We start from the raw sequence: 13359 nt of genomic DNA, 5'->3' as shown, positions 1-13359 counted from the left end.
TTCAAAGATGAAGGGGGGGAGAGAGAGAGAGAGAGACATGGTGAGAGAGAATCATGGATCAGCTGTCTCCTGCACGCCCCCCACTAGGGATCGAGCCCACAACCTGGGCATGTGCCTTGACCAGGAATCGAACCGTGACCTCCTGGTTCATAGGTCGATGCTCAACCACTGAGCCACGCCAGCCGGGCAACCACCTCCACATCTTGTCCCACTGAAAGGTCTTCAGGGGCAATACATGAATACATCAATCATCTCCTGTGATAACAAAGGCCTTCTTCTGGAATACCTTCTGAATGAACTGCCAGAGGCTTTTCTTGAAAGGGGACACTTTTTGAGAAATATGTCCATTGTGGTTTGCTTGATTTGTTTCATTTTTTAAAAATCATAGATTTGCCCTGGCCAGGTGGCTCAGTTGGTTAAAGTATCGTCCTTGTGCCAAGAGATTGCAGGTTTGATTCCCGGTGAGGGGGCAACGTACAAGAGGCAATTGGTTGATGTTTCTCTTACACTGATCTCTCTCTCTCTCTCTCTCTCTCTCTCTCTCTCTCTCTCTCTCTCTCTCTCTCTCTCCCCTTTCTTTCTCTCTAAAACCAGTGTTGGGGATGCAGGTTTTCAAACTTTTTAAGGGACTTGTTGAGGCCTGCAAAAGTAGTTAATCCCTTCATTGTGAATTTTATTGGGGGTTCTTTTCTTTTCTTGCTATTTCCTTTTCTCTTACTTCTTCTTCAGCTATGCATTCCTATTCTAGTTCCAACAACTCTTCATTAGTCAATTTCTCAGAACCACCTATAGGAGCTCCACAATGTCATCCTCATTCACACCCAGGTTAAAGTCATTTGCCTCCTCAATCACAGTTTTGTTGATTTTTGCAAACTCCTCACTCATGGTTAATCCTCTGAAGTCATGGACAAATCTCTTTAGTGTCTTCTTCTAGATGAACTGCATACACTCCTTGGTGACATCACCCAAGCCCACACAAGACTCTTGATGCAGTCACAATGTTTTAATCCTTCCAGAATTGCATTGGTGTCTTCTCAGTGTCTTCCTCAGTTGCAACAATAGTCTGCGCAAAGTACTAGAACTTAAAAGCTGCTATAACTCCTGATCCCTTGGTTGGATCAAAAAGTAGTATTTGGAGGAAGAAACACCATTTTTATATTGGGATGAAGATTACCAAAAAAAGGGAAGTGTATGGGAGTACTGACCAAAGATATTGAATGGAAAACTCAAGACTTCAACCCTCCAGAACTATGAGAAAATAAATATACGTTATTTAAGCTACTCACTCTATGGTAGATTATGGCAGTGTAAGCAGACTAATATAGATGCCAAAACCAAAGGACAGTCTCTTCAAAAACTGCTGCTGGGAAAACTGGATATCCACATGCAAAGAATGAAGTTGCACTTTACATTACACCACATACAAAAATCAACGTAAACTAGATCAACGACCTAAACTTAAAACTATAAAACTCTTAGAAGAAGATACATATAGAAAAAAAAGCTTCAGGACATTGGATTTGTTAAGAATGTCCTACATAAGGACACCAAAAGCACAGGAAACAAAAATAAAAACAAATAAATTGTACTATATCAAATTTACTTAAACTAAATAAATTGTACTTTAAAACTTCTGTTTATTAAAGGATACAACCAACAGAGTTAAAAGACAACCTTTAGAATGAGAGAAAATATGTTGAAATCATATATCTGATAAGGGGTTAATATCCAGAATATATAAATAACTCCTACAACTCAATAACAACAATAATAAAAAACCTGACTAAAAAATGGGCAAAGGATTTAAATAGACATTTCTCCAAAAATGATATCCAAATGGCCGACAAACATATGAAAAGATGTTTAACATACTAATCACTGGGAAAATGATTAGTTTGTTTTATAAAAATAAACAAACAGAAAATAATAAGTGCTGGCAAGGCTGTTCAGAAATTGGAACCCTTGTGAGCTGTTGGTTAGAATGTAAAATGGTACAGCTGCTATCAAAAGTATTATGTCAGTCCTCAGAAGTTAAAAATAGAATTACCATCTAATCCAGCAATTCCATTTCTAGGTATATATCCACAAGTATTGAAAGCAGAATCCCAAAGAGATATTTGCACATTTAAGTTCATAGCATTACTAATTATTATATCTAAGAGGTAAAAGCAAACCAAGTATCCACTGACAAATGAATGGATAAATAAGATGTGAGATAGACACACACACACACACACACAATATAATACAACCTTAAAAGGAAGGAAATTCTGACATGCTACAACATGCAGAACCTTTAGGACATTATGCTAAGTGAAATAAGCCAGTCACGAAAGACAAAATACTGTATAATTGCATTTAAATGAAGGATCAAGAGTAATCAAATTCATAGAGAGAAAGTAGAGTGGTGATTACCAGGAGTTAGGGGAGAAGAACATGAAGAGTTTAATGGGCATAGAGTTTCAGTTTTACAAGTTGAAAAAGTTCTGGGGATTGATTGTATAACAATGTGAATATAGTTAACATTACTGAGCTGTACCACTTAGAAATGGTTAAGATAACAAATTTTATTATGCATTTTTACAATAAAAAATTATACAAGATTCTTTTTTAAGTGCTCGCTTCAGCAGCACTTATACTAAAATTGGAACGATACAGAGAAGATTAGCATGGCCCTTGCGCAAGATTCTTTTTTAAGAACAAAGTTCACACCTGTCTCACTAGTGTTCCAGAAAAAGTACACTAAAAGAGAGAAAATCTCTATAAAAGAGGCCACTCCATGGTGCAATGATCAGTGATTTATACTTGAGAGATGGATTACTCAGTCTCATATAACATAAGTTTAATATGCTGGGAAGCACTCCTTTGGCCTTGGTCAGAGGTGGGAAGAGTGAAAAAGAGAATTAGACAAAGGAAACAAAGCTTTATTCAATACTCAGAGGCAGCAAGTGTTGGCCTTTTTCTCTTTCTTTCTTTTTTTCCCACCTAAAATAGTTAACAAAAGTGTGATGTCACACAGATCTTACTGAGCTGAATAACTATGGGATCCCATGGTGACCTTAACATTTGAATTCACACTCCTACTCAATGAGGGGCTTTTTTAGAACAAAGGCTTTTTTACATATTTGTTACAAAGCACAGCAAGATTTCAGGGAAAGAATATGTGACAGTTGAAGAGAATGCCTACGCAAAAAAATTATTAATATGGTAACTTGCAGATGAAACACACACTGGCTGCACTGACTATGATATAATTCAAGTCTAGCTAATTTCCAAAGAACAACATATTGCATATGATTTGCAAATACTGGGCTTTTGTTTCATAAAACACCAAAAAAAAATGTGTCACCATTTTGCATGTGAAGCTGGACATACTACATAATGATTATCTCTTAGTCTGAAGAAAGTTCTAGTAGGCTGAGGGAAAGGTTTGAAAACACGGTAAGATACACACAGCCAGCTATAACCTTGAAAAGGAGGAAGAGTAATACACTCTATTTCTTTTGTTTTTGTGGGTTTTTTTTGTGTTTTAAATAAGTTTTTATTTTACGAATGAAGAGTCATATTCTGCTTAAAAATCGAAAGGCATTTTTCCAAGATACAAACAAAAGAAAGAAAAAAGACAGATAAAAAGAGACCACCAGGAGCCTCAGAGATAACTTACAATTTCTTCTTAAAACACTATTAAAAATTATGGGTCATATGCATGTCAATTCATACAAAAATGCTAGAATAAATTCAGTAAAATAAAAAGTGGCTTCCTTAAGAAATGAAGTCTATAATTTTTGTTTTTCAACTGTTTCTTAGTAGAAATGTATTATCACCATCATTTATAGACTTCAAAAGGAGGACTCTACTGGATTTTCTGAAAGCTTATCATGTGCTGGGACAAAGCATAACTCTAACATTCTGTCTACCCACAATGTCCTCCAGAATTTGGCTCTCAGGAGTTTCTGATATCTAGGAAAGCAAACAGGAATGTGGATTACTGTAAAACTAAAGTGTTGCAAACCAGCCAGCCTGGCTCTAACAAATGTCAAGTTGTGTGGGGTTTTTTTGTTTGTTGGTGGATATTGTAAAACTCTAATATTTAAAGGTAAAAGGGGAAGCAAGCACTCCCAACCCCTGTGCCTTTCTTCCAAGGGGTCTTTTTTAATAAAAGAAATCTCAGGCCACCTTCTCCCAAATGAAAAAGACATTTATTAGCGAGCAAGTGTGACTTCTTTTAAACTACAGAGTTCCTCTGTCTGACTTAAAAAATAAGGAGCAGTCCCTTGCATGAAATGTCCTCTGCAAAGGGGATTCAAAAGAGGATTGTTGGAAAGTTGGATCCTATAGTCTGATCCCCATCTGCTGGGGCAAGAGGCCTATAGGTTCACCAGAATGAAAACCTGGTGTTCTGTTCTATTGACACACACTGCTGGCCAAGTGAGTATCTTCTATAAATTTGTTCAGACTACGGCGATAGGTCCTGTGTCACCATTCTAACCAGCCTCATAACCTAAATATCATTCATTTTAATTTCATCAATAACAATATTTTATTAACTAACTAATCCTAAGGCATGTATTTAGAATAAGAAACTCACCTACTAATTAACTCTCTTTAAGGTAATGACTATAAGTTAACTTGTACTTACCCTAGGTACTGTATTTAGGGTATAGGGGAGAAAAAATCATCTGCCTTTCTAAGTTCTTTTGGCTAGTCTAATAAGTAAATTGACATAAACCAGATTAATTAGTAGAAAAACCAATTTAATTATATATGTGCAGGGCCCCATAGATATGGGACTTAAGGACCAGTCACACAATGATGCTTATATACTATCTTGAGCTAAGGAATGGTAGGGCCTGGGGCTTTAAAGGGGAAGAGGGTAACTCATAGCATGATAAGAAGAGCAAATATTTGATAACTAGATGTCTGTCCTGCCATACAGATAGATAGATCATTTAAATAAAAGTTATTTCTGGGCCAGGCTCCCTACCTAAATTCTTTAGGTAGTTAAAGGAGAGGTAAATTTTTTTCTGCTGAGTCTTTATTGTCTTAAGCTCAAAATCAACCATATGCCAAAGTGGCATATTTTGGGGTCATGTATTCTGCTCCCCCTCAAGGGTAAATTATCCCACAGACAGTATAACCAACAGAGGTAGCACTGGAGCAAAGGCTTAAATCCAAACTTAACTGAAGACCTCCTACTTGCTACATCCACAAGCTCTAAGATAAATAAGGAAAAAAAGAAGAGGGCAATGAAATGGACAAAAAAGAGAAAAGCATGATTCTTGCCCTCCATGATTTCACCATCTCTTCATGAATGATAACCAGATGGCAGTTTTGTTTGGGTAGTTGAGAAGAGTGGGTACAAATGGAAAAATATTTCAAGCTAAGAACAACTACTTCTACAGAGGCCTTTATGTGGCTTCTTTGTTAGTAATCAATATACTTTGGGAGATTAAACAAGAATAACTGAAAATTTTAGGAAAACTTTTTTATTTTCCTTTCCTTCTTTCCTTTCCTTTTTGTTGCCGTTATTGTTAATCCTCACCAGAGGATATTTTTTCCATTTTCTTAGAGTGTAGAAAGGAGAGAGGGGAAGTGAGGGAGTGGGGAGAGAGAGAAACATCCATGTGAGAGAGAGACATTGATTGGTTGCCTCCCACACGCACCCTGCCCAGGGCCTTAAATCAAACCTGCAAACCTTTGGTGCTCAGGCTGATGCTCTAACCATTGAGCATGCTAGCCAAGATCTTCCTACCATTTTTAATTTAAAAAGCAACCATGGCACCCTAGCCAGTTTGGCTCAGTGGACAGAGCATCAGCCTGCAAGCTGAAGGGTCCTGGTTCAATTCCAGTCAAGGGCATGTACCTCGGTTGCAGGTTCCCCGGCTCTGGTCGGGTGCGTGTAAGAGGCAATCAATCGATGTGTCTCTCTCAGTCTCTCTCACATGGATATTTCTCTCTGTCTCTCCCTCTCCTTCCACTCTCTCTTTAAAAAAATCAATGAAAAAATATCCTCAGGTGAGGATTAACCAAAAAAAAAAAAAAAAAAAGGTAAAAAAGTAACCATGGCCATAAACACAGATGCTCAAGTAAAACCTGAGACTACAGAGCAGTAGAATCTTGGATTGATCCAAAGGAATCTGGTCTGTGACTCTATGTGGACGGGAATTTTTTTCTCATAGACTTTTTCTCTTCTATAACATAGTCCGACCTGGTGCTCTTTCATCTCCCTTAAAATGTTCTCTAAAATTTGAGAGAAATCCTTCATTCAGTAGGTATGATATTGAGACACAAATCAAAGCATAATTAGGCAAATAAATTGATACAAAGTGAGATTTTCAGGAAGAAGCAGCTACTAACACCCCATTCTACTGCCCCATAGGCCAACATGATTAGTGGGTCAGCTAGGTTCTCTTCTCCTCATCCTTACACAATGTACAGGGTTTCTCAGGGTCCTGCATGCTTAGGCCCAGGGCTAGAGTCATAGGACTTAGAGAAATTCAAGTTTCCTCTTGTTTTCCAGTTGAGTCTTGGGAATACCAAGAGTCAGTGACTTTGTTTTGGTCATTTCCCAATGTTAACTTTCTTAAGTGTGACTAACACCTTCCAGAAAACGGAGTTGCTAATTTCTGTCTCAGAAGAGTTGAGTCAATCCCAAAATTGACAATATTCAACACCAGAAAGGAGGGTGGCATTAATCTAAGTAAGAAACAGACAATTTTCTGTTGGAGGCAGAACCTAGAACTTGGTGAAACATTATAGGCTGGTGACCATATATTTGCTAAATTTTTGTGTTGTGTCTGCCTTGAGCCCAAAGCAGATTCTTGATATTCAAACAGTGACAAGTGAAAATAGCAATGGGACACAAGCAAAGTTGATGTAATGATATCAAGGGATTTCTCATCTCCTCCCCAGCCCACATATTGGCAATGCTTAAAAACCATAAGAAGAAGAAAAAAGATATAACAAGAATGCTGCCGCAGCTAACATGCTGCTTGCAAAATACAGAAACAGATCTTTTTTAAAGTCAGGAGATGAAACTAACTACTTTAAAACCTGGCTGACAAACAAATGGAAGTATACTTTTCCTTTTAATCCCCAACTAACTGACTCATTTCCAGAAGGGTATAGTGAAGTCAGTTTGTAACAGAGCTACCCACCATCAGAGAAATTACTAAGGAATAATGCAGAGGAAGTGAATTTACAGTTATGAGAGTAAGTCTAAACTTTCATTTCTAGCAGCATCAGATGCTCTGAACTACTCTCTAAACTTAATCAACTAAGTGGTGAACAAATATATATGTATAGTTTAATTTTACATGTACTGCTGAGTTAAAAACCAAGAAACAAACAAAAGGTTTGGTGGAGCCCCCACATGGCTGCACAGGAAACTTGAAAGACAAGTGAGTGACAAAGGCATCTTTTCCCTCTGAGAGTTACTGCCCAACCCCTAGATACCTGAGTTTTCTCAAAGACTGCACAAGCAAGAGACCCATGATAATGATTGGCACTAGCTCAAAGTGGTAAATTAATAAGATTTCATATCAGTAATATAAAGGTGAAGAAGAAATCAAACCTGATATCCATAAGGGCATAGAAACAAAGCTCTCCTGTCTCAAGCCTGGACAAGATAAGGATTATGTGGTGTCTGGGAGGGAGGGGGAATCTCTCCTGATAATTCATAACTATAAAATCACCCTGGTGGATTTACAGTTGAATTTAGAACATCTCTGTTGTCTGAAAACCCTAGGTAGAGAATAGAATTTAAAGAATTTAATTAACTATCAGGGTGACTGAAAGAAACAAATGAAAATCTAAGGAGAGAATTGGTAAACTGAAGGATAAATTCAATAAAATCATACAGAATGTAGTCAAGAAAAAGAAAACTATGGTAAATAAAATAAGAGTGCCAAAGGAAATAATAAAAGAAATTCAGATGAAATAATATTAAGAGATAAAAACCGCCAGGCTGATGTGGCTCAATGGTTGAGCATCAACCTATGAACCTGGAGGACACAGTTCGATTCCCAGTCAGGGCACATGCCTGGGATGCAGGCTTGATCCCCAGTGCGGGGCATGCAGGAGGCAGCCAATGAATGATTCTCTCTCATCACTGGTGTTTTATCTCTTTCTCCCTCTCCCTTCCTCTCTGAAATTAATAAAAATATATATTTAAAAATCTATAATAATAAAAGGGTAATATGCTAATTAGACTGGACATCTTTCCGACATCATTCCAGACATCCTTCCAGACGAAGCTAAGGCTGGAGGAAAGCCTGAGTCCTGGGTGCCTGCCGGCGGCCTGAGGGAAGCCCAGGTCCCAGGTGCCAGAGGGAAGCCGGTGCTGGTAGCTGGGGGAAGGAAGGCCTACTCTTGCACAAATTTTGTACATCAGGCCTCTAGTAAATAAATAAAAATAAAAGATATAAAAGCCAAGAATTTTCCAGAAATGTTGAAACACACTAATCATGAGAATGAAAAATGTAATTATGAATTCAAAATCCAGATGTAATTCCAACTGTCAACACCGTCAACAAAATACATACATAATCATCTACAGGTAAATGCGTCATGGGGAGAAAAGTGTTTATTTTCTTTCCTCAAGAGTAAATATTGGAAAAATATTTCATGTTTTAGAATTTATGATCATACTTGCTATCTTTAAAAAAAATTATTTTAGGAATTATATTTGCATTTGTACTGGAATAATACCTGGTACATTTTTCTTGTTCCCCAAAGGTTTATAAGGATTTGGGCAAAGAATTAGAAAACTGAAAAATATTTCTCTAGATCAAAAAGCTGTTTTTGGAGAATGCCACAGCACAAACCAAGGTTTTGCGTCTTTGCTTGCTTGTTTGTTTTAAGTATAGGTGGAACTAAAGCTGCAGTTCTCATCTGTTTTGAGCCATTTCTACACTATGTGAAGAAGGTAAAAAATTCTTAAATATGACACCAAGTCACCAGAAGTGCTTCCATGCTTTAGTAGCCTAAGCCATCTTGGCTTCCTCTTTCTGCAAGCTCCCATTTACCTACTTAGCATTACTGACCCTCTGCCACCTTGCCCACTTCCTTCTCTGCCACCCTGACAGGACAGTTAACTCCCAGAGGTCAGAGGCTCTCTCTTGTTCACCACTGCCCTTTTAACATCCAGAATACTGGCTCAGAATGAAAGGCGCACTCAATAGGTTTTTCCCAAGTATACTAGAAGGAAGAAGCCTGCTCTTTTTTTTTTTCTAAAATATTTTTTAATTGATTTCAGAGAGGAAAGGAGAGGGAGAGAAACATAGAAACATCAGTGATGAGAGAGAATCTTTGATTGGCTGCCTCCTGCATGCCCCACACTGGGGATCAAGCCTGAAACCCGGGCATGTGCTCTGAAAGGGAATCCAACTGTGACCTCCTGGTTCATAGGTCGTTGCTCAAAACACTGAGCCATGCCGGGCGGGAAGCTTCTCTTCTTGACCTGGTTTAGGAGAAACAGCCTTTCTTTTAGCATTTTAAATTATGAAGAAACTAAGAGACCCAAGAGGAAAACAGTTTCTATAAAAAAATATAAGGAAGTCTTTGGATTTGGATTTTTTACTCTTTTTCTAATATTGCAAACAAAAGACCAAGGGGTAATATGAATGTTCTCTAATTGACCAGTGAGCCCCTGCCAAAACTGAAAAGGAACTGGGCTTAATTTTCAGCAAAGGGGCCTAGTAGTGCTCACACTCTTAAGAAAGAACATCATATCCACTGTATCGGTGATTAAATACATTGCCCAGTCAAGGCTGTAAATAAGAGTGTCAATTTAGATAACTTTGGATTATGCTTGTCTAAGACAACAGTGGAACTAAATGACCCCATGATTTATGTTATCCTTAGAGAGTAAATTGGAAACCCAAACTAAACATTGACAAATTACCACAACTTTGAACTGCAAGGCACATTTAAATTTAGATTCTTTAATTGGACTTTATTAAAATCATGGTTCTGGTAAATAAAAGTGTTTCAAAATATCATTTGTAAAAAGGTTAGTAGAAAAAAATATGTAGGGGCACACTTAGCCCCAAGCTGCCTGTCCAAATTGTAATTATAGTGTAAAACTTGGCTTTTGATATGAAAAGCGAATGATTGCAAACAGAATTTGTCAGTAATTTTAGACATAATTTCCAAGATAAATAATTAAGTTCTTAAAAAACTTAATTCAACTCATTACTTCTATAAACCTACTAGAACATCTTATGCATACACCTTTGAATGTGAAAAATAGTTAATCATATTACATGATTAATATGCCTATCCTAGTAGTAAAGGACAGATTCTTCACATTGTGGCTCAGTGAAGGGATCTGCTGCTTCGTATCCTTTTGTTTAGTCAGCATCTTCATTGTCCAGTAGCACATATGCCAGGGAACACTCAGGAAAAAGTTAAAAACAGTGAAACTCATATTCATTACATCTCACTTGTGATTTTTTGAATTTTTTAAAAAAATTCCATATTTATAAATAAAACATTTGAAATTTAAAAGAAGTATTTTAAAAATATAAGGACTTAGACCCAAAAGAAACTTTTGAAATAGTGTTTTTTTTAAATAACAGTTTTTAAAAGGCTACAAAATTAGCAGTTAGATATTTGTTTTCCTTATGATAATCCAGTCCTAATCATTTGCCAGAAATTTAAAAACACATCTATATCTTAGATTTCAAGGTAAGGTATCATCAAACTCTGCAATTATTTACATATTCATCTCTTCTACCAGACTATCTCTATATTTAGTGTTTGGCATATATAGCAGGTATTCAACAAAGGTTGACAGAATAACTGAATGAATGATTAAACAAATTGTTTTACAAATGAAGGAGACCAGAGTACAAGTATTTTCAGCATAATTAACATTATTTCTTGAAATACCAAATGGATGGGATAAATAGAGTCTGTAATATGCTAAGAATGAGCCATTCAGATGCCTTGCAGATAAGCTCAGAAGTGCAAGTTTTTAAGACTTTGTTCTTCCATCATTGTACAAGGTCACAGAAAGCAAACGGTAACTAATGTAATCAAGATGTCCATATAGAGTTGTTGGATGAAATAAGAGATAGTAGTTAATAACTTAGGATAGATAGAATTGTAGAGAGAATTCACATAGTTCATACTTCAAAGAATGTTTATTTTTTGCACAATAAAGTGATATAAATTTTGTTGTTGTAGGTGGCTACCTCTGTCCAGAAGGTAGACCATGATAAGGAATAAAAAAAGGAACAAGAAGACCATAGAAAATTACTGTATTAAGATATTGAGAAACTGACCCAATGAAAGAGCAATGGGATAAAAATGCTGAAGCCAGGTTAATGGGACATTGTAGAATTATAATTGAAAAGACTTGTGGCTGGTTAGCTATGGAGAGAGAGAATACAAGTATAAGTCCAAGAAACTAGACTTGCAAAACTGAGACTGAAAATATAAGAAGTTAATAGGTGTGGTGTTGGGAGAGATAGAAAAAAGGCACTTGTAAATGTGGATATGGAGCCAAAGAGGAGACTTGGGAATGGGATTAAAATACACACACACACACACACACACACACACAGTGGCGTGTCACTTAACGACAAGGATACATGTGAGCATCATAGAGTGAACTTCTACAACCTAGGTAATACAGCCTCCTATACACCTAGGCTAGAGGGTACAGCCTACTATTTCTAGGCTATAAGCAGTACAGCATGTTACTGTACAAAACAACGTAAGATAAAATCAAGCACAAGAGAAAATATGCAATCAAGAGACAAGGTAAATACAAGATGTATGAGGCTGCTGCCAGCCTAACAGCAAACATTTTTTTTCATAAGAGTACACTCTAAAATAATGATTAAAAAGTATGATATAGTAAATATATAAACCAGTAGCATAGTTGTTTATTATCATTATCACTACTATAGCTATAATGGCTGCTCATGTTTTTCCTCTCTTTAAAGGGGTTGTTACCCTTTAAGATTCAACTCCTAGATTTGAAGCCAAAGACTAAATCTGTAATGTTGGAATTCCAGTGTGGTTGGCTGAGATGAGAACTGGGGTTATTTTATCATATTACCACCCACTACTTTTGACTAAATGTATGGCCAATGGTCAGCATTGCTTTGCTTTATATTACTGCTGACTTTTTTAGTTTTTCTGATGTATTCTTTACCAGTGGTTCTCAATCTTTAGCATGCATCAAAATTTCCTGGAGGGCTTTTAAAACCTAGACTCCAACTCCATAGATTCTGACTCAGTAGTTCTGGGGTAAAGTCTATTAATATGTATTTCTAATAAAAGCACCCAGAATATATTGATGATGGTGGTATAAAGACAATGCTTTGAGTATCACTAGTCTACCAAGCAACTTGAAATACACAGGAGACTTGGAAAAAAGTTTAATAAGATTCCAGCTGAAATAAAGATGTGACAAAATCTGATTCCATTTTCAATATGAACTTTCAAACAAAAACATTATTGTATCATATAATCCTACAGCTAGCAGAAAATTTAGTTATTATCAAACCTAGTATTATTATTATAAAGATGAGAAAACTAAGACCCGTATTTCACATCTAAGGAAAGAGTGAAATAAAATAAAGATGTAGTACAGAGTGTTTTCAAAGAGGACTACAACAGTATTTCCCAACCCTCTTTTGCAAAGGGACTTTATTATTAAACTCTCAAGTGGTAATATCTATTTACCTTCCCCTTGAATCTTGGCTGACCTTGAGAGTTGTTTTGACCAATAAAGTGCAGTGGAAATAAGACTCTATAACTTTTAAGACAGAGATGCCTCAGCTTCTTCCATTATATCCTATTCAGTTGAAAACTAATACCAACTACCAACCTTCATGTGAGTGAAGGCCTTTTGAATCTTCCATCTATTCCAGAAACCCAGCCAATAACAAACACACTGCCCATCAACCTGGTACAGTTGTAAGTAACTAGTTATTAATAATAGAAAAGGAACAAAGGGGAAGCCAGAAATTATAGATAGGTCATTTGGTCAGCTTCACCAGTAAGCTACATTTCACACTCTTCAGGGAACCACTAGCCTATTCGTTGCAGATCACTAGGGGAAGAGGTCTAACAAAGGGGAGAAAGACGCATGCCCAGAGAAACTGGGGTGACACAGGAAAGATACTTGCCTGTCAGTCAAACCTAGGAACAGAGATCATTGGCCCGCTGTTTCTCAGTCTTTGGATCTTTTAATAGATAACAGCTCCATTGTTGTTTCTTTCTTATGCTTAAAACCATTGGAATTAGTAAGTATTCAAAGTGTGTATACATTTGGGGGGGACACCCTGTATATCTCTAGTCAGCGGTGAAAGAAATCAACAGCAGATTTGGAACCCCCAGACA

At 36.8% G+C, this 13359-nt stretch overlaps 1 non-coding gene across 1 annotated transcript; it reads left to right on the top strand.

Annotated features, from left to right (window-relative positions):
• The first annotated feature begins 2614 nt into the window (after positions 1–2614).
• LOC118666654 lies at positions 2615–2718 on the top strand. The gene has a single exon (XR_004971011.1). It is a non-coding gene; the product is annotated as a U6 spliceosomal RNA (small nuclear RNA).
• Positions 2719–13359: the final 10641 nt, after the last annotated feature.

Source organism: Myotis myotis, unplaced genomic scaffold, assembly GCF_014108235.1.
Source record: "Myotis myotis isolate mMyoMyo1 unplaced genomic scaffold, mMyoMyo1.p scaffold_m19_p_11, whole genome shotgun sequence".
Lineage (NCBI taxonomy): Eukaryota > Metazoa > Chordata > Mammalia > Chiroptera > Vespertilionidae > Myotis > Myotis myotis.
The sequence above is the reverse complement of the archived record's forward strand: the minus strand, read 5'-3'. Positions and strand labels throughout refer to the sequence as shown.